Source organism: Dipodomys merriami, unplaced genomic scaffold (genome assembly GCF_024711535.1).
Source record: "Dipodomys merriami isolate MVZ:Mamm:240054 unplaced genomic scaffold, mDipMer1.0.p SCAF_16, whole genome shotgun sequence".
In the NCBI taxonomy this organism is placed as follows: domain Eukaryota; kingdom Metazoa; phylum Chordata; class Mammalia; order Rodentia; family Heteromyidae; genus Dipodomys; species Dipodomys merriami.
Window position 1 is genome coordinate 29,614,957 of NW_027202937.1, and position 27,805 is coordinate 29,642,761.

Genomic DNA, 27,805 nt, shown 5'->3' on the forward strand with positions numbered 1-27,805 from the left:
TGTGAAAAAAGATGGATGATGATCACTAAGATGTATATTTATGTGTCAACTAGCAAAAACACACTTCCAACTCAGGCCCTCTGAAATCTCTCCAAAGACAATAGATAAATATATCAATTTTAATATTCAACTACAAGCCAGGTCCAGCTGTTAAGAATCTGGATCTCTTAGCTGGGCGCTGGTGACTCACACCTGTAATCCTAGCTACGTAGGAGGCCGAGATCTGAGGATCACAGTTCAAAGCCAGACTGGACAGGAAAGTCACTGAGCCTCTTATCTCTAGTTATCCACCAGAAAACTGGATGTGGTGCTGTGGCTCAAGTGGTAGAGTGCTCACCCTGACCTGAAGAGCTCAGGGACAGCACCCAGGCCCAGAGTTCAAGCTCCATGACTGACCAAAAAAAAAAAAAAAAAGATTCAACTACAGAAAGCGTCTTCATTTTCAGCAAATGATTGCTTCATTTTTGGAAGCTCTAATGAAGACATATGGAATTGGTTGCTTATATTTACTGTGTTTTGAATAGAAATTCACCTCTCCAAACAAATCAAGACCTACTAGCACTTGTTTTTGGCCCAGTGGTTGAATATGCAAAACACAGCCAAAAAAGATGTTGGTATATTTTTACTAAAATATTGTAAAATAAATTATAAAGGAATAATGTCAGTATAAACAACTACAAAACACAATGCCAATTATAGCTGCAAAAGGCCAATTATACATGTGAGAGAAATATCACAGAAGTGAAAACTGTAACGTTAACGGCATCACTTTTGCAGGAGAGACCCTGTTTTAAGAGGAAAGAAGAATGATAAAGTTATCTAGAAATGCAAATACCACACTTCAGTTTGATTTTGAGAGCTCCTCTTAAAATTCTTTTTTTTTTTTTTTTTTTTTGTGCCAACACTGAGCCTTGGACTCAGGGCCTGGGTTCTGCCCTTAGCTCCGCCGCCCCCCCTCCCCCCACCACCAAACTATCCATTATCTGAGCCACAGCTCTACTTCTGGTTTTCTGATGGTTAGTTAATTAGAAATAAAGAGTCTCGTGGGCTTTCCTGCACAAGCTGGCTGGGATCCTCAGCTCTCAGCCCCTTGAGTAGCTAAAATTACAGACATGAGCAACTGGTATTTTAAAAGTAATAATTGTTTTATTATGGTATAGTTAATGCAACTTGTTAGATTGAGTATATAACTCAGTGAGCATTCCTGAAACCCTAGAGTCATCTTTGGCACAAAAAGAGAAACAAAGAAAAACAGAAAAAAATGATATAGAGTATATATCACATACTTTTTGATATATATATATATATACATTATAAAATGGTTAAAAATCAAGCTAATCAACATATCACCTCACATACCCATTTTGTATTATGACAACATTTAAGATCCATTTTAAGCTGGGTGCCAGTGTCTTATGATATAATCCTAGCTACTCAGGAGGCTGAGATCTGAGGATTGTGGTTGGAAGCTAGCAGAAGTGGGCAGAAAAGTCCATCAGACTGTTATGGCCAATAAACTACCAAAAAAGCTGGAAGTAGAGCTGTTGCTCAAGTGGTAAAGTACTAGCCTTGAGCAAAAGAAGCTCGAGGACAGTGCCCATTCTGAATTCAAGCCCCAGGAGTAGCTGGCATGTGCTCGCGTACGCTCTCACTCTCTCTCACTCTCTCACTCTCTCTCTCTCTCTCTCTCTCTCTCTCTCTCTCTCTCTCTCTCTCTCTCTCTCTCTCTCTCACACACACACACACACACACACACACACAAATCCATCATCTTAAATTCAAAACTGAAGACATATTTGACAAGAGATGATGCGTAACGGTCAAAAATAAATATAATGACTTTCTAACCTCAAGACAATTTAAGATATTTCAAAAGTCATACCATTCTGAGATTTAAAAACATAAAAAAGGGTATGAAAAAGCCACAAAAACTCTTCCTCTAATAAGCCAGAATATTGCCAGTTATTCAGTATCATTAGACCAACAATGTGAGCAAATTAAAATATTATTTCTAAAACTTACATTTGGAAAATGTAAACTGGGTCACATTCCAATGTAGACAAAATGGCAGAATTTAAAGCAAAAACTTGGCCTATGCCAAAAAAAAAAAAAAGGAAAGGAGAAAAGAAAAGACCACATGGATGGTCACTGATCCCAGGCAGAGCGGGCTGCAGAGGCCAGTTGTATCTAACAGTTGTCCTTGAAACAACAAATGGTACATTCATAAACTCAAGAGCAAAGGCTGTTCAGAGCTGTAAAGTCTGCATCTGACATGATGAGCGGCTGACTTTCCTGTTGGTTCACAGTGACTGGGTAAAAAAAAAAAGAAGAAATTCAGTCAGAAGCACAGGCTGGAACTTCAGCAAAACTTCAGCAAAACAGCCCAGATAAAGAGGCCCCGTGTACCTTTTACCTTCTTCTACCAGGAGCTGGACCTAATGATAATTGAGTCACACCTGCATTTAAGATAATAGCGCAAGAGCCTGAGAAAGGGCAAAAGCATGAGAAAACCAGACTAGACGGTCTTTCCCCACTTTGCTCTTCTTAGTCTGAGAAAATACTCAACACCCCCCCCAAAAAAAAACATAACCTCAGAACACAGGATTAAGTATCTGCAGCCTGTGGCACCGCTTCACCTTGCCTTTAACAAAAGAAACATCTGGAACCAGCTACTCAGCATTCCTGATCATTCTGCCACAACTCCAACTTCTTAAAAAGTCAGTGGCAGTTACACCTGCCAGTGCTACAGGCCCATCAAGAGTTCTAGTACAGCACTGTTAACTTCCAGTTAATAGGAAACAGTTTTGCAAAATACAGTAGTATTGATCCCCAAACACCATTGGCCAAATGGGCTCATTTGTCTCATTTGGTTTGCAATATAGATGTGTAAGTTACCTGTTTTTTTAGCCCTCACCTTCAGAGGCTCAATCATAATCTCCTGGAGCAGAGCTCTGGCTTAGGGAGTCATGAAAAGTTTTCCTCATTTAGGGAAAACTGATCACAGCACAAAGGAGCCATGTTCCAAAACAGAGAGGTCAGGCATAATGCAAGCCACTGAAAGGGTGCTAGAGTACACAGTAGCTTGCAGTAGGAAGGTATTTCTTTGAGGGCAGTGGCAGTGCCCCCAGATGCCAGCATCCCTGGATTCAAGTCACAGGAGTGCAGAGGAGGGCCCACCAGGAGGGCCAAGGCTGATGCCACCGGCCTAATTTTCTCAGGGAAGAGAGGGTAGCGCACATAACAAGGTGCCTGCAGCTACAAGTACAGCTTGAGTGGTAGAGTGCTCGCCTAGCAAGTCAAGGCCCTTAGTTCACGAAAAAGAAATTTCACAGCAGCCAGCTTTGGCCATGGGAACACGGGCTGATGGTGTCCCCACCGGCACTGTCCTTCAAGTAGAGCACATTAGGTAACTGCATCCCAAGACGAGCGCAGGTGGCTCACACATCTGTAATGCTAGCTATTATGAAGGACAAGATCTGAGGATCCTAGTTCGAAGACAGCGGGTAGAGGAAAAATCCCTGAGACTCTTGTCAACAATGAACAGCAAAAAGCCAGAAGTGGAGCTGTGGCTCAAGTGGAAGGGTGGCTCCAGGTGATAAAGTGCTCAGGCCCTGCATTCAAGCCCCTTGTACAGACAACACGGTGGGAGAAAAACAAAAACAACAACCAAAAACGCCCTGCACTCGGCTGGACGGAGTGACCCAGAAAGCAGACTTGACGCCGGGTGCTCGGGCCAGGGAGGACCCCCGGGCTCCACGTTCGGGCTTCTGCGTTCGGAGGGCAGGCAACAGCGCAGACACCGGCCGGGCTCCCCGAAAAGGGGAAAAGACCTGGCGATCCTGGGGCTGGGCCCCACGATCGGCCGCAGCCTCCATTCTCAGCAAGCGGGTCGCGAGCGAGGGAGCAAGCCGGCCCGGCCCGCGGCAGGCCGGCCCCGTCCGCGCCGCTCCGCCTGCTCTCCTCCGGGTCGGCCGGCCCTGCGCGGCCCCGCTGCGCGCTGGCTTCGCTGCAAAAAAGGGCCGCAGAGAAAGCGAGCGTCTCCCCGGGGTTTACCCCGTGAGCAACGACCAATTCCAGAGAGCAAGCCCGCTAGGCAAAACGAGTGAAACTCAGAAGTGGTTACAAGCTGAGAGCCCTCCAATGAGCCAAAAAAAAAAAAAAAAAAAAAGGACAGAGAAAGAAAAAAGATGGGAGCACAAACTCTTCTTCTAATCTAAGGCTCCCTGGCAGAACCGGCTCCCGATTGTGGTCATTCAGCTGCCCGGCAGAGGCTGCGGCGCGGCGGCGGGCTGAGAACGCCTCAAGTTCTGGGGAGAGAGACAGCATGCAACGAAGCCCCGCCTTCACTCCGCCCCCCAGGGCGATTCGGCCAATCGACGCCAGCTGCTTTGACGGACGGTCTCCGCGGTCCACTCGCAGAGGGCCCACCACAGGACGCGAGGTAAGAGGTACGGCGGGGAAGCGGAGCAGGTCTGGCGGCTGTGGAGCTGGGGCAACCCCCGTCAGCTCCCCGGAGCAGCTCCCTCCTCCCAGAAGCTAAAGACAGACCCCGGAGGGCCCGGCACGGCACGGCGGCTCGGCTTGGACGCCTCCCGCGGAGCTAACTCATTGGCTCGGGCTGCCTCCCGGAGCACAATGGCTGCCCGGCCCTGGGGGATGGCTCGGGCCCACTCTCCACTCCCACCGGTCAGCAGCCGGGAGCCGCGGGCCCTCCGGACGGCCCGGACAGCCGGGCCCAGGACACAGGACTCTAAAGCTTGGACTAAGCCTCCCGTTTAGCGGCTACCTAAAAAACAGAACAACAGCAACAAAAGCCCGCTTGCTCTCTTCCAACCTCACCCTTGGAGCCCAGGGACGTCGGGACCGATCTGGAACCCAGAACCCAGAACCCCGACCCCAGAAGCACAGATAAAAATTCCGCCTTGTGGCCAGCTGCTTCGTTTCAGTGCCTCAGGACCCACGGGTCGGTTCCACGGTCGCTAATGCTAAAACTTGCACATCCTGCCGGGTGCCTGCCAGGGGCTCACACCTGTCATCCTAGCTACTCAGGAGGCTGAGATCTGAGGATCACGGTTCAAAGCCAGCCTGGGCAGGAAAGTCCATGGGACGCCTATCTCCAATAAACCACTAGAAAACCGGAAGTGGCACTGTAGCTCAAGTGGTAGAGCGCTCGCTTACAGTGCCCAGGCCCAGAGTTCAAACCCCACAACCGACCAAACACAAAAAACTTGTACATCCTTTCCACAAACAAGCAAACAAAAATAACACAAATCACGTTCCTAGGTTTTGATAATGATAGGCAAAAGTTCTGGGGTGTATCTCATGATTTTTAAAACTTATTTATTCTGTGTTTGTCAATATGTCATCTAGCACCTGGTTTCTAAGTTGCTGCAGAAGCAAAGTAATAGGAAAGCCAAACAGAATGATCTTTGAGGAAGGAAAAAAGAAATCCCTATAATTGACTAGGGACTTAAGAACCTTTCATCCCAGAAGGTTTTCCTGAATAATTTTTTTTTCTCTTATTTGGAATCTTAAAATCACTTTGTCTTGCCACCCAGAAGCAGCAAGCAATCAAACCTGTGTGTCAATACACAGAAATATAAGGCTAAATAGCATTGTAGTAGGCCCACACAAAAAAAGATATGGTGTGAAACTCATGTGCTGCCCACAAATTCTCAATAATTTAAGAAAAAAAAGTTCAACATCCATGTGACCTTGGACTCTCATTTTCATCTGTCTGTTGCAGTACACTCTCTTTGCTAACCATTCAGTACCCTGCAAGTCCTGATAAAAGTAGTTAATGTTTACTGAAACCTGCTCATGAACTGTACTAAACCCGATAGGACTGAAAGGCAAAGTTCTGTTACCAGCATCCATGTACTATAAAAAAGGAGGGAGAAGGAATTAAGAAGCATTTTCCCTCATTTGAATCTAAAACCTCTCAGTAATAAAAACACAAATATCTAATATTTTACTAATTTTCATCACCCATGGAAAGATGCTTTTAATCTATCTTTTGTTATCTTTGGAAAGCTTTTGATAGAAATATACTTTAATAATTTCACTTATTTTTCTCAAATATTTTCTTACAGAACTCAAAAGTGAAAAGAATGTTTTACATTTTATGTGTTTGCCACACTAGGAGGTTTGCAAGATTCACTAACCTGATGAATAACTCATTTTAATTTTACTCTCAAATCTGAATAGCTACATGTGACAACTGAAGAACTATTTCATGAAAAAAAGAAGCCTAACATTTCCACAGTTAGCATTTGAAAATTTCCCCTTAGCCCTTCAGTTTTCTAAATGGAGATATTTCAATATAATTGGATTTTAAATTCAAACATTTCTTACCATTACACTTATTCTAAGCAAACTGAAGTGTCAGAACTATAGGTACTAACTGACCCTTATTCTCCTATTTCCACATTATCCCTTTCACTCCAATAACCTTGATTAAAATAAAATTTCAACTTACACACATAAACATATACAGACTGTATCCAGCATGAGATGCTCTCAGGTGTTTAAAGCCAACTTTCTCTCTTCCCCATCCCCCCTTGGCTTAAAGAGCAGCAATAGAATCAGTCACCTTGGAAACAAACATCACCCAGTGTTTGCAGAACAAACAATGGTACCTTTTCAGCCAGTACCAGGCAGGCAGGGCAAGGGGCAGCCAAGCAATTCTGGGCTGTACAGGAGCGTTAACATTATTAAATTCATTCAGTGCACTAAAAAGTAGCCCAGCGCTAAAAAATGGATGGTTCTCTAACATGTGAGCCTCTGGCTAAACACCAGACATACAGTGAGGTTTAAAGTCAAATAAGGCTACCCCTAATTGTAAAAAAATAAAAATAAAAATTTGGAATTGCTTCAGATACTTCATAAATAAGGCATACTGTACTACTGTCAACTCCAGGAAGAAGTTGCTTTAAAAAAAAAAAAACGTTTCATATAATAACTCCTATCAAACCACGTCATTCTTTTAATACACATCACCATAAACATATGGTTTTAAATATCTATGTATATGCCATATAGATATAGTGCTTCATGCCTTAACCCATTTACGAATTCCTGATACTGATAAAGATCTGACTGTAACCTAAAAAGATAAGCTTCAATTTTCAGAACATACACAAATCTATATGGGCCTTGAGTAAGCAATAACTAATTTTTGATCTTGGATAAATTTCACTTAAAAGCCCATCATTTTGAGGAACTCAACTTTTAGGAGAAATTTCAGCTGGTTCTGTTTTTTCACAGCTCAAATGGATAGTCTCTCTCTCTCTCTCTCTCTTCTCTCTCTCTCTCTCTCTCTCTCTCTCTCTCTCTCTCTCTCTCTCTCTCTCTCTCTCTCTCTCTCTCTCTCACACACACACACACACACACACACACACATCTCCTACTAAAGTAACAGTTTCCTTCTTTTTCTGGATGTTAGGGTTTTACTTCCTACCAATTAAGAGAAGGCTGAGCCCAACTGAGTTATTTGGACAGGAGTTTGATGGCAGTTAAATACCACAGTAACTGGCAATTTCTATCACCTCCAGTCTGGGGGACAAATGCCTAATTAACATGGACCAACATGCAGCTTAAACTGGAAAAGTGCCTGTCCTTTTTCTTCCTTTTCTTTTTTTCTCAAAGATTTAGGTCTTTAACATCCTTGAGCTAAAGTGCACAAAGGGTGTCTAATGCCATCTGACTGAGGTGTAAAAGTCCAATTAACTAATGCTTTTTTGCTGCAACAGTAAATCAGTTAACATTATTAATCTTCCTGACTGGGCATAAGCGAGTGAGGAGGGCTATTGAAAACAAGCTACACAGTTACACTGGGTACCCTTGAAAATGAAAATGATCCCTGGAAGTGATGGCTGATGATACTGAAAACTACTGAGAAATACTTTAAAATCCAACCACTTCACCAAGCACTAGGCAGCCACTCTGAATGCCTGAGGCTGCAGCTCCAGGGCAGGGAGAGAAAGAAGAGGAGGCAGGCCAAGACCCAGAGCCTCTCTTCTCTCACATTCTTCCTCCTCCAGTACCACAGAGAAGAAAGCCCAAAGGGAGGTCTCCATGCCTTCATTTAATACTTCACCTTTCCAAATCTTTTTTTCTTTGAAGTTGCCAAACAAAAATTACATTCTGGAGTAGTTGGAGCAAATCACACCAACTGTTGGGCCAGTGAGGCTAGTTTCAATTTGTCAGTACATCAGCCATTTTAACATTTTCTTAAGATGGTCTATGTATTTAGCAACAAAAATATGCGTGCATATCTATTCATGTTAGCGTACTGTAAACTGATCAAATGCATTCCCTGAATACCAAAATCTGAAGAAAGCCCATAGCCAAACAACTCATGAATGAACCACTGCTTCAGTTCAGACAATGACAGTTACAACCCTCTGCCCCTGTAACCATTCTCTCTGGAGGTTTTCCCAACTTCCTACCACCTTCCTGTACCCCAGGGGCAGAGAAGGCAGCCATGGGAGGAGGGCATTCTTTTCTGTCCCTCCATGTTGTTCTCCAGAAAGCCCGGCATGGGACTACCCAGCTCTGACAGGCTAAACATGACTAGTCAGCTCTGGGCTTTGAGGAAGGAACTCTGAGTGCCAGACCATTCCCATCCCTAGATTCTAGGTGATGATCCCAAGGGCAAAGCTTCTTCCATCTTCTGGAAGAGCAACTCAAAGGAGCAGAGTTAGGAAAGGAAGTGAAAGGAGGCGGCCAGGTGTCCCAGGGCTTCCCTTCGTGTCAATTACTTCTATCCAGTTTCTGTTTCACTGACCCCTTACATAAGGAGGATGTGAACCTCTTAATAATAAAAGTCTGAGGGCAGCACGTGTTTAAAGACAAGCCTTTTAATGCAACACTCTTGAAAGCAGCAATCAGAACTCAATCCATTTTGGAAAAAATAAAACACTCAGCTTTGTTTACAGATTTAAACATCTTTAAAAACTATTAATTCACTACATTTGGCACTATGATACCTGAAAAGCCTAATTTTTTCCTGCCTCAAGAAAGTATAGATAGGTTCAGAGATAACTTATGTATTCCTAAACTTGATATTCATAGCCTCTTCCTCAAATAACATATTTTACAAAGAGCTTACTTCCCATTACCTTCTGGTCAAAATTCCTAGCCAATTACACAGTACTTCAAAATAAACTAAAATCCTTAAGAGAGCATCTGTAGTTCATTTCATTTCTATCTTTTCAGGTCCCTTTCAATTCAAATCTCTGTTAGAGGAACTTTTTTCCCCCACCTAGTACTGGGGTTTAAACTCAAGACCCTTCATTTGCTAGACAGGTGCCCTACCACAGAAACCACTGGGCCAGCCCTTTTTACATTTGCTACTGTGTTGTGGATGATTTTTCCCAACCCGTGACCTTTATGAAGTCTGTGTCCATCAAAAGCAAGTCACTGCCTCTTGTCTGGGCAGTGGAACTTACACACAGCTGTGTGTGTCTGGCAGAGAATGTATTAGTTCCATTATACAGACCACAACTTCAACTAAGCCTGGCTAACCCTCTAGTCACCACCACCTCTTTTACTGGATCCATTTCATGACAGCAATTTTCTCTGCCTGTGTTGTAAAATCTAGCTTAACTATTTGCAGAATATTTTCAACCAAATAATCCTTTAGGGAAGCTCACTTCCCAAAGCTTGTACTTTCCCCATTTCAGCAAAGTACTTAGTTGTACACCTTTAACCTTTCATTGCTAAGAAACTGCTGTAGCTTCCCTACAGCAACTTGGAACAGCTATAAAAACTTGAATTAAAGACTACACTAGTGTGTGTGTGTGTGTGTGTGTGTGTGTGTGTGTGTGTGTGTGTGTGTGTGTGTGTGTGTGTGTGTGTGTGTGTGTGTGTGTGTGTGTGTGTGTGTGTGTGTGTGTGTGTGTGTGTGTGTGTGTGTGTGTGTTTGCGCACCTGTCCTGGGGATTGAACTCAGAGCCTGGGCACTCTCCCTGAGCTTTTTTGTTCAAGACAAGCACTCTATCACTTCTACCACAGCTCCACATCTGGCTTTTTGGTAATTACTTGGAGCTAAGTCTCAGGGACTTTCCTGCCTGTGCTGGCTTCTAACTTTGAACTGTGATCCTCAGATCCAGCCTCCTCAGTAGCTAGGATTACAGATGTAAGCCATGGGTGCACAGCTTACACTAACTTTTTTTTTTTTTTTTTAAGAAAACATGCAGGCATAGCTGGGCACTTCTGTAATCCTAGCTACTCAGGAGATTGAGATCTGAGGATCACAGTTCAAAGCCAGCCTGAATAGGAAAGTCCATGAGACTCTTATCTCCAATTAACCACCAGAAAACCAGAAGTGGTGCTGTGGCTCAAGTGGTAGAACACTTGCCTTCAGCTGAAAAGCTCAGGGACAGTGCTTAAGCCCCACGGTGACAAAAACAAAACAAAACCGTGCAGGCACACCTAAAATGTACACATAATACCTGCTCCTAACATAGTCTTAGAAAAAGGTGGGACACTTGGAAGCTTTGCCACCAGAAATGAGACAGATGGCTGCTTCTACTACCTGTATTTTGGGAAGAGCCACACAGTACAACTTTGTCCTAAGAAACCAAGAACAGTAATAGAAGAGGCCTATACCATTAGCTTCCCACTTTCAAAAGAGGAAAATACCCTCAGAATGGGGATGAGGTTTTGAGGAAGGTCTCATATTCCACTGCTGCCCACCTTAAGGCAGTTCTCAGGATGCTTCAAGTCTTTGTAATGGTCAGTACTTATTCTTTATGTGAAAGGACAATGACTTCTATCTTCACAAAGGGTTACTTTCTTTTTTGTTTTGCTTATGTGGTGCTGAGGAATCGAACCCAGGACCTCTGGCATGCAAGGCAAGCGCTCTACCACTGAGCCACCTTCCCAGCCCCACAAAGGGTTACTTTCTGTCTATGTGCTTGTACAACTACTGCCTAGGGACAGCATTATGTCATCTCCTAAAAATATAGTCCAAGAATATGTTCTGACCATTTTAGAGACGGAAAACCCATTTCACTAGCTGTCATAAATGTTGGCCTTGGTATTAGGACCTTAGGCTCCTACCTAACAAATCCAGCTCCCTCTCTAATAGCTCATAGTAGATAATTAAAAGAGTAAAGGGAGACATGTTGAAATGCTTCTGACAAGTTTGCTGATTCAATTCCCTTTTCCAATTCAATTCTTCCCTCTGCAACCAGGAGACTTCAGTAGCATCTAGGGCTGCAGTGGAAACTTGGTGGCATCTTCCTAAATTGTCAGCCCCTCCAGTACTTGTCATTATTCTTAGAGTGAGTTAGTGAATTCCACTTGCAGTTCAGCGCTAATTTAATTGTAATTTCCGGACATTAGATCTTAAGACTCCAGGATCTTAGACATGTAGTATTCCTCAAGGACAGGGGACTCCAGGGATTACTGCAAGGGATTCATTTTTTTTTTAATCTGTTCAGCAAGCATTATAAGAGAAGCAAATTTATACATATGTGTTCTATCCTTCTGCAAGAGCATGAAAATGTTGTTCTATAATTAAGATAAATTCTACTAAAATACTATTATGGGGAGCTTTTTGTCATTACACTCCCAACAGCTACTAAAAATGATTAAAATCATACTTAGTCTTGAAGTTTGTTTTGGCAGTACTAGGAATTGAACTCAGGGTCTCATTCTTGCTATGTAGGTGCTGTACCACTTTAGCCATACCTCCACTCCTCTCCCTCTTTTCTTTTTAAACATTAAAAGAAGTCCTTAGGGCTAAGAGTATACATCAGGGGTAAAGTACCAGCATAGACTTTAAAAAAAAAAAAAAAAAAGAGGATAAATAACTATAAATTGAAAATATTGGGAACAGCTGCTCTGGAATGGATGACATTGATGAAAGCAAATTATCCCACCAAAAAAACAAAAACAAAAACAAACCTCAGGTAAAGAACATGTCATGACATTCAGCACAACCACAATACAATGTCTTACGTAAGACAAAGAGTACTTTCCTCAAAATTCTGACTCTTTATTGGTCTTGGGGCCTTGTGACACTGTGACCCCAAGTCTGACCCTTCAGAAGGACTTTTTGAACTGCTCAGTTTGTTTTTCATTGTTGACTCTCATTTGTTTGAGATACTAAGATGATAGATCACATGCTATCCAAAAAGGAAAAAAAAAACCAGACACAATTTTTAGCTCAGAATTTCTTATTTCAAATAAATCTACTTCTTATATATGTATGTAGTCATAATTTACAGGGGAAAAAAAAAACACATCATGCTAGACTGGTTTCATTTAATTTAGGAAAATCTTTCCTTCCCTCACTGTCCAGGAAATGCAAAATAACCAAAATATCCACAACTGTACCACATCAAATAAAGTGAATTTTGTGTCAAACAATACTTGAATACACAGGAAAGATTTGTCATGACATTAACTATTGGAAACAGAAAGTCCAATATAAACATATGTATAAAATGTTTCTTTTAATTATCTATAAGTAAATTTCACTGTTATCAAGTGGGACTATTTCCACAGAAAGCTCTTTAAGAGGATATAAAGTATCAGTAACGAACACCTCAATTGGTGAGAAGGTAAAATATGTTTCCCATTTTGTATTATTGGGGCCTCATCTTTTCGTTCACTTCAGTTTTTCTCTTCAGTGAATAAATCCTATGTGTAACATAAACATCTAATGGGGGAAAAAAGTTTTACTCTTAGAACTATTTCCTTTGCAATCTCTGGGTACTGGGGATGATAAGTTGTATTATTTTCTTTGTGTGGGCCTTTCTACTGCTTATAGTAAATACAAGCATTTTCTATTGGGGATGTTTAAAGAGTATGATTTTGATTTCCCAGCTTGTGGTGGGTTATTGATATAATCTGCTCGCTTACATCGTAACAGCTAATTGTGGCTACACCACACAAGTGTCTGGACAAGCCCACTGAGGACACAACTCAGGTTCTTGGACTTGGCAGGGCATGCTGACACCAAAGAGAATTTAGCACCCAACAGTCTACACCCAGCTCTACCCCTGGGCATCAATGTAGGCCTCATATTTCACCTGTAAATTAAGAGAGCATAAGAAGAACAAATGAACCATGCTACCCCTACGGCCCATTCCAGCACAACTGTAAGCAAAAATGAAACAGCTTAATCCAATCTCATTGGGCATCACTAATTGTTCAGGGTAGATCTAAATTGACTCCATTAATTTCACTACTTGTATTGCTTCATAAATATAGTAAAGCAAAGACAAAGACATCAGCTTATTTAAACATGCTTTAAAAAATTTCAGTGGCTAGCGTATTTCCAGCTGTATTAATTTATGAGCAATCTGGCCCCAAAATGAACATGGCATGCTTAACAAGACTCTAAACAGAACAAATACGATGATGCTTGCAGTACTGCACTGTGTATTTGCAGTGTTCTATATATCATGCTCTTTAATCCCAGGATATAGATCTGATTACTCCCTTTCACAAGTGGTTTTTTTTTTAAAACCTGTTTTTGAATAAGAACAGTGGTGTGAACAGCGAAAGTTGTTTGCGACCATGCTGTGTGCTTACAAAGTCACCCAACTGCTCTGTTCAATGTTTCCACCTGCCAAACAGGTAAAATAACTCTGCCACATTCACCCTGTCAGTGAACACTGACTGAGCACTTAGTCATGTGCACGGTACAAGGTTCTATGGTAGGGACTGAGTTTGTACCAGTGAATATACAATGTTTAAAAAGACCAAAAGACTGCATGAAGCTTACACTCTTAAAAAAAAAAAAAAGAAAGAAAGAAAGAAATACTTTTCACTGGATTTTAAGGGGGGAAAAAAGTGCACCAGTAGGAGACTGGTGATTCATGCCTATAAGCCTCACTAATCAAGAGGCTGAGATCTGAGGATTACAGTTTGAAGCCAGCCCAGGTAGGAGAAAGTTCATGAGATTCTTACCTCCAATTAACCAGCAAAAAGTGGGAAGTGGAGCTGTGGCTCATGTGGTAGAGCACTACCCTTGAGGGAAAGTGCTAGGAGGCAGCACTAGGCCCTAAGTTCAAGCCCCAAACAAAAAAGTGCCTACTACTCACAGTTCTCTTTCTTTCCTTTAACATTAGGAAAAGTATTACTTTTAAAAGTCCAATAGAAATAACTGGCTTTCTCATTCCCAAAAGGAGAAAAACTGTTACTGCCTAACAAATGCAGAAGAACAAAGTTAAGACCACTTATATGGGAGTATACTAGGCCTGGGTTTGAATTCAGCCACACTCACTCCTGGAAAGACCAAGCGCCAGATTCCTCATCTATAAGGCAGAAATAATAATAATAATAACCTTATACAGTGAATGTAAAGATGAAATGAGTAGATGTACAGAAAGTACAATTTTTTCAGCACATCCTATACATCAAGGAGCTATGGAATAATTAAGGCGATCTCTCCAAATCCCACTTTCCATATCTGCAAAATGAGGATGAGTATACTGACTAGACAGGCAGTGGGAGGGCAGCAGAGAAAATGCATAGAATATATTCAACATGACTGATCTAGACTGGCCTGATTTGCTTTTGCAAAACTGACTATTAACCACTGTGAATGGGAAGCAGGCAAGGCCATCAAGCCTTCACCAGCAGCCCCCATGCCAGAGCTCATAAGAGAAGGAACTGGGAAACTCCATCTCCGGAAGAGCAGGGTGCTCTCAGCACCAGGCCAGGCAAGAGTTTGCCCAGAGGGGGATCAGATGCAGGTGGCTGTGAAAGGGCAAGAGCAAGCGAATCTGAGTCACCCGGGGTGACGTCCAGAGCTGGTGGATTATGTGGGCCCTCATTCTGGCTGCCTCTCTTTCAGGCACTTCCAGCTTTACCAGAGGGCAGAGAGAGCAATGTGAACAGTGGAGAGGGATTTACTACTACTTTGCAGGTTTCTGGAGGAAGGCGTGTTGGCTGCAGAGGGGAGAAACATCGGTAAAAGCTTACATCCACACTAGACATTCATGTACCAAAGGATACTCTTAGGAGAGGAACACAAAGGCACAATACCTCTATGCATCTAATCATATAAAAATAATGTTTATTGAAATAAATAAACTCCAGGAGGAAGGGGAAACAAAGGAGGAGGGTACAATGCTTGATAAGAAATGTACTCATCTTGCCCATGTAATTGTAACCCCTCTGTACAGTATTTTCACAATAAAAAAAAAAAAAAAGAAAGAAAGAAACTCCAGGAAATGGAAACAAGAGTTATTTTCATTGCTATTTTTCTTTTCTTTTTGTCTTGCTTGTTTTTTCTGCTTATTTTTTTTTGGGGGGGGGAGTGAAGGGTAATGATGGGACAAAGGGTGAACAAATGCAGCAGTGGTACTCAGTAAACACTATGTTGAAAATAAACTATGTAATTTGTGGATGGGGATGAAAGGGAAAAACTGAAGAGTGCAAGGGGTGACATTGTCCAAAAAGAAATGTACTCTTCACCTGATTTATGTAAATGTAGCCCGCCCCTCTGTATATCACCTTTATAATAACAATTACCAAAAAAAAAGCTTTAAACCAGACTTGTCTTGACCCAGGTAGAGCAAGGTAGAAGATCCTATCTCCTTGGGTGGAGGGTAAAACAGTTACAGGCCAAGACTTGGCAGGTCCCCAAAACTGGATTGGAGAAAGGCACAGATGGGCTTGTGGGCCAAGACCACCGTACCTGGAGCCCTGGAGCGGGTTTGTTAGGCTCAGACTTGGGGTCCTGACTAAACCACAACACCCCACTTAGGGACACAGACTTGCAGGAAAACTTTTGATCCTAGCATAAGTTCTCCTACTGGTCAGGAAGTCAGTGGTTCTAATATACAAACCCACCTATCAACATTATAAACATCGCATCATTCAAGTGAACAAGCTCCTCAAAAGTGCCTCCTAAGCCCAGAGGATCTGAATCCAAACCTTCCAAATTGGGCCAAACTGGAACCCAGCTGCTCTGCTGCCCAGCCATGCTTCTGCTATAACAGGATGTCAGCTCTCAACAGTGGCTCACTTGGAGGTAGGCAGATACAAAGTCAAATATTAAGCCAGAGGATGTGATTCTGCTTTACAACAAAGCCATGGTTATAAAGAAACGAAAGCCTCTTTGTGTGTATACATCAGTGCAGAGGCTCTGGGCAAAGTCACAGGGTTTGAGTGCGGCATTTAATTGCATCCTGTACCTGCAATAAGATGCATCCCTGACTTGTACCAGAGCAAACTGGAATGGGCTGGGACAGCCACCCAGGCATGTTCTACCTTTGGAAGATACTGCCAAGATTTCAGCAGACCAACCTGTCACTTCTCTGTTAAAAGCCACAACACACAGAAAAGGCTGACCTCTGCCCTACCCCACATCACCTGCCAATCCTATCATCTTCTAGCACATCATCTTCAACACAAATTACACCGTAAAATCCAAACCAGCCTGCCCTCTCGGCTGGGACCTCAGACCCTCTGCTTATACTTTTCCTGGAAGTACAGACCAGCGAGCATCCATGAGCCCTGGTCTTCCCACGGGAATTTGGCTCAGGGTCCACTCCCACTAAGAGTTTCTTTCACAACGTAAACTGCCCACAGGCAAGAACCACCAGGTTCCACCATGCCAAAACCTAAACTGAGTGTCCTAAACAGAGCAATTGCTCAATTAAGGATATTTCAGTTGGAGGCAATCTGTCGTTGTGATGTTCAATCTGTTGGAGAAAAATCAAAACAAATGAATCAGGTCAAGTAGCAAGACAGCAGGTAGGTACCAAAGGGGAGGGTAATTATCAACAACCAAAAGGATGATTCTTGGAGTGCTGATGAACTTACTAGTACAGAGCATGCCTTGCAGATCTGAGGCCCTGGGTTTGATTCCAGAAAAGAAAGGAAAGAAAAAAGGGAAAGGGAAAGGAAGGTGAAGGTAAGGTAAGGAAGGGCAGGAAAGGGTAGGAAAGGAGGGAAAAAAAAAAAAACTAAACAGGGCTTGTCTTCAAACTGTAGACATGGGCCACAACACTTCCCAGCAAACTGTCAAGAGCCACGTGATGTCAGAAATATGAACACATTCACCCCTCACTTTCTGACTTTAAGCAGCAGGGAAAACAAGCTACATCTCACCTCATCAGGTAGTTGTGTCCATTATATATGGACATTGATGGGGTTCTCTTCTCCTAATCAATATGCCCTGGCTGGTTCCACATGCCGAAGAATACCCCTTCCCCACAACACTTTCAGATGCCAGTACCCTGCTTCCCCAACTGACTGCCCCAAACCCCACTTCACCTTACCAGCACCTCACTTCCTCCTGCATTTCTCATTTCAGCTCAAATGAAAGAACATGCAAAAATCAAAAACAAAAAACAAGCAAAAGGTTGCTAACAGCCAGGTACCAGTGGCTCACACCTCTAATCCTAGCTACTCAGGAGGCTGAGATCTGAGGTTCATGGTTCAAAGCCAGCCCGGGAGGAAAGTCCATGAGACTCTTATCTCCAATAAACCACCAGAAAATGGGAAGTAGCACTGTGGAAGAGCTCAGGGACAGTGCCCAGGCTCAGAGTTCAAACCCCACAACCAAAAAAAAAGGTTGCCAACAATGTGTAAAATCTTAAAATATATCAACCAGTATCAGGTGATGAAAATAGCTAACTTTTAAGCTCTGTGTTCTGTTCAAGTCACTGAATATGCAGTAAGCCTACCTGCATTCTTTTTTCACAACCTTCTCAACAGGCTCCTTTGGTCCATGAGTATGGGCTTTCAAATGCACAAAGTGAGATCTATTTTACCAAAAAAAAGTATTTCCTCCCCAGAGGACAGAGGACTCTGCAAACCTGAGTATGAGGAAATACTGTCTATAAGAATCATTAAACCCACTGGAAGAGATGACATTGTGCAAAAAGAAATGTACTCTTCACCTGACTTATGTAACTGTAACCCCTTTATATCACCTTTATAATAACAATTTTTTAAAAGTTAAAAAAAAAAAAGAAAGGATCACTAAACCACTGATTGTGGGGTTTGCGATCTGACTCCTCTCACATCCAACACAATTTTTTGAGCCTTTGGCACACATTACTTCCTTTTCCTGGCTATTCTATCTGTACAGTAAAGCAGAGAGGGAAGGACATGAGGTGCAGAGCTATTACCAGGGCAAGAGCATCCGTTATGTAGGTGAGTAGGGAGCTGACAACTGTTCTGAACAATGTCACTCCCTCTTATGAACAGACTCTGTTTCCACCAGGCTCTTGGACCTCAGCTACTAGGCCTTTTCCTCTCTAGTTCATGAAGTCTACAAATTTGCTACCCTCAGCTCCCTCCTGCTCCCCCTCCTGCTTCACTGCCTGTTAACAAGATTACACTGAACCTTACGTTCCCATCCCACTCTTGGTGTCCACCTAACTATGTTTTTGAGGGAAAAGAAATTAGTCTCTCTCCTTTAAAGACTTCTGCTCTCTGATAAGCTTAAGTAAGTGCCAATTAGCAAAATACAATTAAGGAAGTTTAAACACTGTCTAATTGAATTCTATTTGCTGCAAATAAATGTTCCCCACCTTTCAATTATCTTTCCTTCTTCCCTCCCTGCCTCTCCTACTCTTCTCTCTTTTTCTATTGGAGATTGAACCACAGCAAGCAAGTACTCTACCACTGAGCTACACCTCTAAACCCTTCAATTATCATCTAATAACACATCAAAAGGTAGCCCACAGCCCTGAGAAGGAAAATGTCTTTTAAAAAAAATGTTTTTTTCAGCTTGGGGGGAGGAACCAGAGGGAGAATTATCCCATTAAAGAGAGCATCAAAACTTCCCATTCATGTCCCATTCATGTTGCCCTCTGCTGAACATGGTGTCCACCTTGTTCTCCAGCAGGGAGAATTAGCAGTGTTAGTGTTCTCTCCCTGAAGCACAGGGCTTATTGCTCACTGCAGGGCCCTGTATCAGAGAAGATGGCCGCAGCAGCCACTAAGTTTTCCCAGGGTCAATTACCTTCTACCTACCAACTCCACTTAACACCTCCAAACCCAAGGAGACTCTCTACTTCTTGGCCTAGCCTGTCCCAAAGTAAGTCCCCTATTTTCCTCCTCCAGGCCTTGCCTGACTGTTCTTTTTGCCTAGAAGTCATCTTTGTGTCTCTCCCCCACGTCCTTCTCCACGTGGCAAGCCCATCACCACTGAGGACCTCACTTCCTCTTTCCCCAGCCACTTCCCACTGCAGCTCCCCTGCAGGGCCTTGCCAGTTGTGAAGTCCTGCTGAGTTTCAGGACAGGTCCACATTTTGCTTATCTAAGTATCCCCGAGCATAGTACTGTGCCTAGTACCTGTCAAGGCAAAGTGACTTCTGTAGGCTCACTGGTGGTACTCCACACTTGAGGGGGGGAGGGGGAAGGGCAGAATTTCTCCTAATTCAAATGACTCCTAGACATTTTGCTGAGATGTTTAAAATGCCACAAGCAAAACAACAGTGATAATAACAGCAGTAAACAGAGAAAACAGGTCTGGTCTAATTAAGCTGGCAGCACCTATGGCTTAAATTCTCTATTAGGAGTTTCAAAACAATCCTTCTCCAGACCCACCAGAAACAGGAAACAGACCATGTGTTCATCACAATTCAGGATCTGCCCGTTCTGTAACTTAGCTCAGGCACCCCTATAATGGAACAAGGCATGCTGGTGACTTCTCAGCCCCAACAGTAAGAGTGATGTGGTCAGAGTCCTCCCTCCCCCTCCCCTCTCCCTGTCTTCCAGCCTCAGGGCTCCTCCTGCTTAAAGAGCAAAAACCACAAAGTAACAACACCTAGAAGCTATCTCACTTGAATCTGGACAAATCTTAAGATACAGCTGGTAATTAGATCAACTGCTGCCCCTACTTTGCTAGCACCCCAGACAAGGAACCTCTCAGAATCACCCCAATACCAGTTCCTGGGCAAACCTCTAATAACCTATTACAACATAAATCAACAGACCTGTTTCTCAAGGCATTACCCCGAAGAAATCCAAAGCAAAACTAAACTCCCCTAACACAGGGCACACAGCTTGAAGGGGCCAACACAGGAGTCAGAGCTTGGCACTTTCAGTGGGATTAAAACAAGTATCCACACAAAAGACAGAGAGCACCCCATGACCACTTGCCACACAAGAGCAACATACTCTTCCACTTCCTAGCGATCTCCTACCTCAACCGAGACTACATCCTACTGCCGCCCTTTTCCCATGGGCACTTGCAAAAATTCTCCACAGTGAGCTTTGTTTAGGGCTTCTCCCGATCTCTTTGCCAAGTTTCTTTCAGTGTGGGCCCCCACCATTCTGCTTCAGTGTCTTTCCCTGATCTCCACTCCTAGAGGTACCCCAGTCCAGCTGGTTGGTACTGACATCACCTGAGCAAGCTGGTCACTCAAAAGAACGTGGATCTCTCTCTGACCATTGCAAACAGAGATTGCTTCATTGTGCCCAAAGCCAGACAGAAAGAATGACCAGCTGTGTGGGTCAGCTTTAATCTATTTCCAGGAGCCAGAAAGCCTGGCATAACACACTTGCCCTTGTCCGTCTTCCTCCTTGATGTGTATCACAGGGAGGGCTTCCTAAGAAAAGCTTTCGGTGAGTAGGTTGTGGGACTATTAGAGGTAGTTCAGAAGGGTTTAGAAGCACAGCTTCCAGAGTCAAACTGCAGCTTGAATTCTGCTATGGGTCTGCTTCTCCAGGTCTCAAATTTACTAATTGTACCCACACCACTGGGTCAAATGGCTGTAAAGCATGAACGAAATCACTTATGTAAAGCATGCAAAGCAGTGGTAACTAGTACCTGCTCAGTAAATAGTAATAGCAATGCCCCTACTACTTACCAGAATGGAGTTTTCTGCTAAGAAACAAGAAGTCACATTAGCACCTATCAGACTTTCTAGAGACAAGCTAGTCCAAGAAGCCCACTCAAAATTCCAATTACTATAAACGTAACAATCAAATAAGCCACAGCCTTAAATCATAATATGACCAGTGTCAACTACACTGCCTCCCCAACACATAATCCTCCTTCCTTTTTTTCTTGAGCACAGCACAAAATGAACCCAAGATTGCACACCCAAGATTGTACAGAATGGAGTGACAGAGACACAAAGCAAGCTGCACAAACACAGGTCACCATTATTCACCCACATCTATCTACATCATGCTTTAAAAAGAAAAATGGTTTTCATTCATTACTTGTCATTTCCAACTTTTGAGACAAACTATGAGGCACAGTAAGAGGTAGACTAGTTTAAACTCAAGGCTATATTAACATTCAAGCTGGGCTTCTTGCCTTGCTGAACCACAGACACATATGTATTTCAAATGTGCTTTTGGTTTACATGCTAAAAATAAGTATGCTTTTTATGCACTCTAAAAGGAAAAAGAAAAAAAAAAGCCAGCCGTTGGTGGCTCATGCCTATAATCCTAGCTACTCAGGAGGCTGAGATCTGATGATCATGGTTTGAAGCCAGCCTGGGCAGGAAAGGTCGTGAGACACTTATCTCCAGACACTTAGCTACCAGAAAAAGCTGGAAATGGCGCTGTGGCTCAAATAGTAGAGTGCTAGCCTTGAGCAAAAAGATGCTCAGACATAGTACCCAGGCCCAGAGTTCAAAAAAAAAAAAAAAAAAGATAGGTGTAACTTAGCTGTCGAACACTTTCCTACCATGGGCAAAACCCTTCCCTGGGTTTGATCCCCAGTACCAAAAACAAAAACAACAAAACTGAGAAGAGAGTACTCACACCATTGCTAACACACAATACTAGCCTAAGCCACACTTTCCTGAGGAAATGTATCTCAGTGCCACATTCCCCCCAAGATAAGAATGGCTTTGGGTTTCCAGATACTCTCAAGACATAGCACCAGGAATTTCCCTAAGGTAAGCTTAGTAAAATTCTACAGCATCCACTTCTTGGTTAGCTTACTCATCTCCTCAGGTAATTTGCATAAGATAAACACAACCTTTATTCATTTCATCTTAAGGCCACAGATGGCTTAACATATCCAGAAGACAGCCACAAGTCAGACATGCCAAGGTCTCAAGGCCCGGAGAACTTAATCCACCAAGTCGTTAATCGATAGCACAGTGGTACCCACACACATCACAGCGTACCGTGTAGTCACAGCCATCCAGCAGCCTCTGAAGTCAGCAGTTAAGAACAAGCTGTCCAAAAGTGAGCTCACAGATGTCTGTCATTGAATGGACTACAGACAGCAGTTGTGGTTATTCATTACAGAGCAATTATCCAGTAAGAAACACAACAAACTTCTTAATAGATGTCCAAATCTGTGCATCTGCCCAGGTTGCCCAGGTGAAGGCCTCTGAGTTGTAGAGTGCCATAAGCTGCAATTTTTCAAAAGTTAAATTCCAAAATTTAAAGTTTAAAAGTTTTCTTCTCAGTATCACCTCACCAAGGGAGGTTGATTTTTTAAAGTGAAAACTGTGTTGTCAATCTTAAAGAGATTTATGGTCCCAAGGTTGTGAAAACACACATGCTCCTAAACAAGGAATGGAAAAGACCCGTGTGCTACCTGGGGCCCAATGGGAAGCTCAGGTTACATCCATTGGGATTGGTACCAAGATGCGTCTTTGAGGCCTACAGCAGCTTACCTGAGGTTTTGATGAATCATTTAAGTGACGTCAGAGAAAAGCTTTGCCCAAATCCAGGAGCTCTAGTTAGATTTTCTTGTGAGACCATCTTAAAGGAAGGGGTGACAGTGCAGGCAAATGAAGAAGCTGGCCCCTCCCTAGGAAGCAGGACCCTTAACTACGAGTCAGCCACAGGCTGCATAGCCTGATAGGACACAAGGAAGATCAGATTGCATACAGCCTCTCTCAGTAGCCCAGGGCCTGCACTCCAACTTCCCAGAAGACCAACTCAGTGGAAAATGCTATCTGCTTCCAAAATGGTTTTGCCTGCTAAGGAACGTTAATACAACAGAAGTCTGAAGGCTGCCTAGGTAGGCAGCAAGTCTGCCATCACCAGAGGTGTTAAATTATAAGACAAGCAATCGCTCCACAGGGACAAGTTTCTTCCTCATTGAAGGAGTCAAGCCTGTGACTTGGCACCCACAGATGGAGGGTAGAGGCCATTAAACCATAGATACACAAGTCTGTTTTACTGAATGAACTTTGTTTTCACATAGATTATCCTTCAAGTACAATACTGATGTAACTTTAAGTCATTAAGGACATCAGAGGATCACTGAAATCCTTTATGTGATTCCAGTGAAGAAATACATTGGAAAATCAGGTCTTGATAGTAAATAAAAGGGCTCAAGCAATTGAGTTCCAGCTTGGTTCCCACCAACCCTCTTTCCATGAGTTTTCCACTCACAAGTCAAAATGAAGTGTTATCAAAATGGTCAGGAACTTAAGTGCTCCTAAGACTTGGGTGTTTGGTTCATGTGAAAACCATTCTAAAAGCTCAGCCCATCTACCAAAATCATTCCTGGCCCCTTGAATATCATGACAAAAACTAAAGGAGAGGAAGGAAGGGGGCCATTCATTTGCTACATAGCTAAGAACCTAACTTCTATTACTCACTTACTATAGACACATTTTTCATGCTCCATTCATGCCAGGTAAATGCTTTTTAAACTAACAAAACACTGTACAAGAAGAAAAAGCAGCAGCAGCAGCAGCTGAATAATAGCACACAGGCCTAGGACCTAGCTACTCCGGAGGCTTAGAGGTAGGAAAGTAGTTAAGTTCAAAGCCATGCCAGGCACAGTTAGTGAGACACTATCTCAAAAACAAAATATAAACAAAGGGCTAGGCAAGTGGTTTAAGTAGCTAAACCTTAGGCCCAAATCCCTAGCATTTAAAAAAAAAAAAAAAAAAAGGGAAGAGAGAGGAAAGAAGGGAAGGAAACATTAAGTTTAAAACTCTTTAGGGAACAACCTTCATTTATAAAACTTGCTTAATCTTACATTCCAATCTTAGAGAATTATAAAAGGCCAGACTTTGGAATTCATCTCTTCCTTTTCCACCCTACCCACCTAGTCTTCAAATCCATTTTAGCCCAAGAAATCTCATCAGACCCATCTAAGATTTTTACAGTCACCCAGTTCCAGGTCACCTTGGTTTTTTTTGTTTCTGGAAAACAGAAGTAGTTTCTTCCTTTTAGGTATTCCCCTTGATAGGTAGGAAAGACTTAAAAATGCAAAACTCAGCACATTACTCCTTGGCCTTAATGTTATAGCTTCCTAAGAGTGCCTCAGACCCCCAAAGCTACCTACTTTGCACTGTCAGCCATCTATTCATTCTTGCCTTCTTGCCTCTTCTTCCTCTGGACATATTATACTTCCCTCATTTCCCTGAACACATTTCTTCTTCCGACCTCGAGGCCATTGTATAAGCTATTCTTTGAAGCATTCTCCTTCCTCTTACCACCCTTTAGATACTTAGCTCAAATATCATTCCCATTGGGTGCTCTCTTTGAGCTGCCACCACAATTCTATGCTACAATGTTTTGTGTGTGTGTGTGTGTGTGTGTGTGTGTGTGTGTGTGTGTGTGTCTGTCTGTCTGTCTGTCTGTCTGTCTGTCTGTCTGTCTGTTATGGGGCTTAAACTCGGCCCAGGCACTGACCCTGAGGTCTTTTGCTCAAGGCTAGCTAGCACTCTATCACTTTGAGCCAGTTCTGGTGGTTAACTGGAGATAAGAGTCTCATGGACTTTCTTACCCTGGCTGGCTTTGAACCCCAGTCCTCAGATCTCCGCCTCCTGAGTAGACAGGATTACAGGCTGAGCCACCCCAGCCCAGCTTGCAATGCTTGCTTTGACCTGCTCCCAGCACCCTCTGCTGGGATGCCTTCTTAGACCTGCTTCCCAGCATCCTCCACTCCTCCCACACACAAACTTCAATTCCTAAATTCTTCTCGTGTTACTTTTTAGCAGTTTAATGAATTGTTGGACTTGTCTCTGTGTGTGCAATGTTATCCTCTTTGAGACTAGCAACCATTTTTCTTCCCTTACAAGTGGCCTTGGTGCTTATCACAGTGTTTCCATGCAATATATATTCAAACATTAAATAAATAAAAACCTGTAAATGTTAAAAATAAAACAAGTAACCACTTGTTTTCCAAAAGCAGAGTAAATCTGATACTGAATCACCTCTGATAAAATTGTGTAAGAGAGTTTGAAGCTAGGGCTGGGAAGGTGGCTCAGTGGTAGAGTGCTTGCCTTGCATGCATGAGGCCCTGGGTTCAATTCCTCAGCACCACATAAAACAGAAAAGGCTGGAAGTGGTGCTATGGCTCAAGTAGTAAAGCACTAGCCTTGAGCTGAAGAGCTGAGGGGCAGTGCCCAGGCTCAGAGTTCGGGCCCCACAACCAACAAAAAAAAAAAAAAAAAATTATACTTGGAGCCAAGCATCGTGGTACAAACCTGTAATCCCAGGAACTGGGAGACTGACGCCAAGAAGGTCAAGACCTCAAGGCCATCTTGTTGGACTACCTAGTGAGACTATCTCAAAAATACACACACACACAAAATTTGGTTTCAGATTAGTAATATAATATATAGCTAAGAGAGAAAGGACTTGACCAGCATGTGCAGTATCCTGGATTAGATGAACAGTACAACACACATATACAGAATAAATTATATTTGATTTAAAATTTTAAGCAGAGTTAATTAAGCAAGTCATAGAAAAAGCTGCTTGGGATGTTCACTTTAAAGTTTCATAAAATCATCCCAAATAACAACTAAAAGGCCTCAAATGAGCTAGGCTAGGTGGCTCATGTATCTAATACTAGTGACCTAGAAGGCAGATATGAGGAGGAATTCCATTTGAATCCAGCCTGGACAAAAAGCAAGACTCCATTTCAACTAATAAAAGCTGGGGATAGCAATATGCAACTCTCATTCCAGTTACAAAGCCAAGCACAAACAGGAGGATCTTGTGACCCAGGTCAACCATAGTTTGTAAAAGTTAGACCTTAATTCACAAACAACCAAGTCAGAGCCAGTTGCTAGTGGCTCACACCTGTAATCCTAGTTACTCAGGAGGCTGAGATCTAAGGATTACAGTTCAAAGCCAGCTAGGGCAGAAAACTTCATGAGACTTTTCTCTCCAATTAACTTCCAAAAAGCCAGAAAGCCATGGCTCAAGTAATAGGATGCTAGCCTTCAGCAAAAAAAAAAAAAAAAAAAAAAAAAAACTCAAGAACAGTACGTAGGCCCTGAATTCAAGTCCCAGACCAGCATACATACACACACAGACAACCAAGGTAAAATGGGCTAGAGGTATTACATTGCAGAGCACCTACTTAGCAAGAACTCTGAGTTCCTAGTACCAAAAACAAAACAAAAAATCTTTTTCTACACATCAGAGTGTAAAATAAAGAAGCCTCCTTAGAAATAAGACTAAATAAAAAGTTTGTATCTGAATGTATCTGTTGGGCCTAACACTTAACCTATCAGACAAGTACTTATTAAAGAATACCCAGAGTTAAGGTTGGAGGGGGTTGTTTCACACACATATTAATCAACTAAGATTCACCCTGTATTTAAAGGATACCATGAATTCCCACCACATGGGGTTACAGGTCTTACCACCACTCTCCCTCCCTTCCCCCCCCCCCCCGCCCCTTTTCTTTTCTAAATCATTATTTGGAAAGGAAAGCATTGCTCTGGTGCACACTGTGCTTTCAAACTCCCACTCCATCTTCTGGTACTTCCCTATGCCTGCGAATACAAGCATCTCTTCTAAAAGAACACTCGAAAAAGACTGCGATGATTTTGTATATTCAAGAATTGGTTTGTTTTACAACAGTCTCAGCATAACGAAAACACCCTAATGCAGAGAAACCGGTCCTTTTTATGCATCACTTTTATCAAATATGTACACAGCACACACAGTCGTACATATATATGCCAATGAGGGACTTCACAGGTTTCTAGTTTAGCATTTTGTCTTAAATCCAAGATGTAACAGAAAAACAAAATAGAAGCTAAATTATTACACACAGACCAACAGTCCTATTAACTCATACCACTAATGGAACAAAATATCAAACTAAGCAGAGAAAATGGGCCCACACACTGGCACACTGAAAGGGCTTTGGTTTTTGATCTGGATGCTTATCTCCCTATTTTACGTAAACTCCAGTGCAAGAGCCATGCAAAGTAGTCATAATTAGTAAAGGCTCCGGTGTGACAGCAACAGGGTATTAAGTAAGTTTCCCTTGTCCCCTTAGAAGCTAAGCCAACTCTTATTTCATGATTTCTGAGACTCAGGCCTTTCCCAGCAGTGAGCATTAGGCACCAAACTGCTGCTTGATGCATGTATGTGTGTCAGAGATGTTCCTTCACATCCCTTTCCTTTGTAGAATGTCTTGTGCTATGTGGCAATGTGGCTCTTCTCCAAATAGTTTGGTATTCGATATCGGAATAGTATCAAGTCAGCCCTGCAACATTGGGCTAGGTGCGGGGGATGGGACAATGTTCTTGAGGTGGGTAGACTCTGACAGATGTGCTAGAGGGGAGGAAATGTTACTCTGGAGGGAAGATCACATACTATTCTTGAAGCTGTAGAATTGGAGCCAGGTCTTGCAAGAAGATTAAGAAATGCTCTTTCCTAGGGAAGAGGACAGGAATACAGCAGAACAGACAGCCCACGTGAAAGCAGAGAGGCTGTTACAGTAGTGAAGGTGGAGAAGAGAGCTGAGGCTAGAAATTCAGTCTGGAAGCAGGCAATGACAGTCCTGGTATGCCACGGGAAAGATCTTGGATTTCTTCCGGTAGACAATGGGGAGCCAGGAGATGTTTTGAAGCAGGCAAACAACATGCTCAACTAGAGTTTTTGAGGACGAGGACTCTGGCAGCAGCATGCAGGA

At 42.8% G+C, this 27,805-nt stretch overlaps 1 protein-coding gene across 8 annotated transcripts in view; it reads right to left on the reverse strand.

Moving 5' to 3' along the window:
• Positions 1-27,805, reverse strand: part of Rreb1 (ras responsive element binding protein 1) — a 219,364-nt gene that overhangs the window by 118,580 nt on the left and 72,979 nt on the right. Inside the window, exon 1 of one of the 8 annotated variants that reach the window (XM_070024625.1) lies at positions 2,023-2,694. The exons of the other annotated variants lie outside the window; for them this stretch is intronic. The gene's annotated coding sequence lies outside the window, so the exon portion shown is untranslated. Of the gene's footprint in view, positions 1-2,022; positions 2,695-27,805 lie in introns of those variants that run through there. 8 annotated transcript variants of the gene reach the window in all.